The sequence below is a fragment of the Scomber scombrus genome, chromosome 10 (genome assembly GCF_963691925.1).
Source record: "Scomber scombrus chromosome 10, fScoSco1.1, whole genome shotgun sequence".
Taxonomy (NCBI): Eukaryota; Metazoa; Chordata; class Actinopteri; order Scombriformes; family Scombridae; genus Scomber; species Scomber scombrus.
In genome coordinates, this window is record NC_084979.1 from 443,459 (window position 1) to 447,690 (window position 4,232).

Below are 4,232 nucleotides of genomic sequence, written 5' to 3' on the forward strand. Positions count from 1 at the left end.
CGGATCCGCCATCACTCCCTCAGCAGAAATGACAGGTCCCAAGTAGTGAACCTGAGTAGAGAACAGATTGCATTTTGAAGGCTTAATTTTCAAATTGGCTTGCTGAAGTTTCGCAAGCACTTCATCAAGACGAGCCAAATGTTCCTGAAACGTTCGCCCAAATACAATGATGTCATCTAAATACACCAGACAGGTCGTCCACTGTAAGTCTGCTAGGATTAAATCCATGAGTCTTTGAAATGTGCTGGGTGCATTACAGAGACCAAAACTCAAAACATTGAATTCGAATAACCCTTGGCATGTTATGAAAGCAGTTTTGTGGCGATCCTTGGGGTCAACCTCTACCTGCCAGTATCCACTGACTAAATCGAGAGTGGAAAACCAGCAGGCATGGCTTAAGCTGTCGAGAGCATCATCTATCCTTGGGAGACGATATGCATCCTTACAAGTGACATCATTAAGTTTCCTATAGTCAACACAGAATCGGAGCCCACATCCTTTTTTCCGCACCAAGACTACAGGTGCCGCCCAAGGGCTGCACGAGGGCCTTATGATGCCACTGCTGAGCATTTGTTTTAGGTTATCTGTCACTTCCTTTTGCAAGTGGAGGAGGACTCTCCGCGGAGGTACTTGAATGGGTCTAGCATCACCTGTAGAAATTTTGTGCATAGTAAAGTGAGTCCTACCCAAGTCGGTCTCGCTCTGGCCTAAATACAGAAAGGTTCCTGTTCTGCTGCCGCAATTTGTTAAGCTGAAAGACCCTTACTTTCATGAGACTATCCACTGTCCAAGGCTGCAAAATGTTTTCCCCCTCCCCAGCACACTCCCCCACCTCATCTACTTCTATGTCAGTGAAGAGCATACCCTTTTTTAGGGTCAAAGCATCATTTGTCACATTAATAACCTGTACTGGTAACGTCCCCCTCTCTACTTTACAAACCACCCGGGCTACAAGTAAGTCACAATGCTTTGACAGGGCTGAAGATGGCTCCAACATTCCCTCTGCGTAGTCCCCCCAAGCACTTTGGACCATGCCTGAAATTATAGCTTCACTCCATGGTGGTACAACTGTGTCAAAATTAACAACAACATGCTGTGGCTCAGATGTTGGGTTGCATTAAAAGACAACCTAGATTCACTCAATTTGCTCTCCCACACAGGAAGCCTGTGTACACTTGCTCTCCTGAACCATCTGGCTGATAACGGTCACAAGGCCAGTTTGTCAAACACCTCAGTTTGTTTCAAAACAAGTCACTTTTGTGGGTCATTGCCCACAGCAGAGGGCAAAACCCTTTCACCCAAACGAATTGAAGCAATCCAAAACATTCCCAAGGCCTGAAACAAAGATGATTATGAGTTTTTTAGGAATGAAGTCTTATTGCAGACAGTGGATCCCAAACTATGCAGAAATTGAAGCCCCTTTAAGCGCTCTCGCATTTGGACACCTGAGGCCTTAAAGCCTTTGTGGATTTGAAATTGGCATTACAATCTCCTCCAACATTGGGCCTTCCAGATTGCACCAAACCATTCACACAGACTGTTGACGAACGAGGTGGGTACATGACTTCGATACTGACACAAGACCATGGGGGACGAAAGAGACCTGTAGCCTATCAAAACTTGACTCGGTTCCTGCAGGACTTCCTACATGTCTAAGAGCCGTGGCAGCTGCTGAAAAAGCTGTGATAACCTCACGTGACATTGTAGGCTATGCTGATCTCCCCCTACTTGTACCACATGCTGTTTCAATGATTTTGCTTGAACAGAAAACTTCCCACCTGTCAACAGCAAGGTGGCTCAGATATAACGCAATTCTGCTTGACATGCCTAACATCACTGTTAAAAGATGCAATGTTCATAACCCTGCAACTCTTCTCCCTACACCAGATGATAGACAACCACATGACTGCGTGGCAGTAATAACTGAAGCTTGCTCCCCCAGACCTGATCTGCAGGACACACCTTTGCAGAACGCTGACCTGGAACTGTTTGTGGATGGTTCAGCCTCGAGAAACCCAACAACCGGTAAAAAATCAAACAGGCTTTGCTATTACAACACTACATGACACAATTGTTGCACAGCCACTCCCCTCAAATTATTCTGCACAAGCGGCAGAATTAGTTGCACTGACAGAAGCTTGCAAGCTTGCAGCTAACAGAACAGCCAACATATATACTGACAGTAGATATGCATGGGGAGTGGTACATGATATTGGCCGTCTTTGGGCCAATAGGGATTTTTTAACGTCCACAGGCAAACCTATAGCCCATCACGCCATGGTTGCTGCACTTCTCGATGCTGTCCTCCTTCCAAAACAGGTCGCTATCTGCAAATGCCAAGCACACACAAATAATGATGATTTTGTTTCACAGGGGAATGCCAGAGCTTATACTGCAGCCAAGGCAGCGGCACAGCTAGATAACACTAACAACAACATACAATGTCTTGCCGTTGTTGACTCACCACTTACATCCACAAATGATTTGTTGGACCTACAGGCCAGAGCCAGCCCTGAAGAGAGGCTGGCTTGGAAAAAAGCAGGCTGCTCTTTTTCTAACAAAGTGTGGTACGGGCCAAATGGTAGACCATGTTTACCCAAATACTTATTTCCTCATTATGCTAAGTTGTCACATGGGAGGGATCATGTGTCAAAAGGGGGTATGATGAGTGAAATACAGAGGTATTGGTTAACAAAGGGGTTCTCTAACTTCTCCCAAAAATGTTATCAAAGTTGTGTGATCTGTGCTACTAACAATGCAGGCAGAGGGAAAGAAATACTGTTTGGTTTTTGTTGACATGTTTTCCAAATGGGTAGAGGCTTTTCCCATTTCTAAACAGGATTCAGCAGCAGTAGCAAAAGCTTTAATCAGAGAAATAATTCCAGGTAAAATCTCGTCTGACAATGGTACACCTTTCGTGAGCACGGCCCTGAAGAGCGTGGGTGAGTATTTTGGCATTGAAATGAAGCAACATTGTGCTTATCACCCAGCCAGTGGGGGGGCTGTTGAAAGAGAGAATGGTACATTGAAAGGGAAGTTGGCTAAATTTTGTGAGGAAACTGGTTTAACTTGGACAAAAGCACTACCGATTGTTTTGATGCACATGAGAGCTAGGGTTAGAAGCAGAAATGGCCTCAGCCCATTTGAAATCCTCTTCACACGGCCAATGAATACAGGGATTGGACCAGTTAGGCGGCAACTCCCCCACACCAGCCAGTGCGAAGTTGAAATGTTACGTTATTCTGCAAACCTGTCCTCTGTGCTTTTTGATATCCACAAACAGGCTAAGGACGCCCTACCAAAAGCCATGGAGCGAAAACTACACAACCTAGAATCAGGAGATTGGGTCATAGTGAGGGTTAGGGTGAAAGGGGAAGGGGAAAGAGTTGGAAAGCACGCAGGTGGAACGGACCTTTCCAAATCCTCCTCACCACAGAAACAGCAGTGGAAGTCGCAGAACGGGCCACCTGGATACACGTCAGCCACTGCAAACGCGTTTCTGAGCCCAGGGACGAGACACCATAAAGCGTGCAGAGCATCAGTAAGTGAACCAACACTTTCCCCCGCCTTGAACTGTGAGTGAAGGAGGGGTGTGGTTAAAAGTAGGACCACACATTTCTCGAACTCAAGAAGAGCAGTTACACTGATTACGGGGGTGAATTGATGTACCACGGGTGATGTGATGACGCCAACGAATATACAGTGGCACTGGAGGGGTGACAGAGGTAGAGGAATTTGCAGCATATTCCTGCTCACTGCCACCATCGTCCTGCTACTGCTCCTGCAACAAGGCACATCTCAACCTAATCAACAACAGGGGCGCGAAAACTCAAACAGCAGCTGCAGAGCATCCAACTGCAGAAAAAGGAGAGAATTGCTGCCCGAGTTTATTCACCCCCTACTGAAACCTGAGGAAAATTACTGGTACGCTGTAGTACTATCGACAACCAGAAGGATTACAAACGACAGCTGCTATGTCTGCATACAACTTCCTCACGGAGTGGGGGCCGCAACACCTGTGACGCCACTACCATTGAACATTTCCCAGACCCTAGGCGTCATGGTACCCTTCACCCTGGGAGATTCCCTGAATGACAGAACTGTGAAAGACATGGCTAAGAGCATCAACATGTGGAAACATCAGCATCACCAATTACAGGGGTTCAACTGCTAGATTCTGGAACATGACACAGGTGACACAAGAAGGAGTTCACCAATCTGTCATGACAATA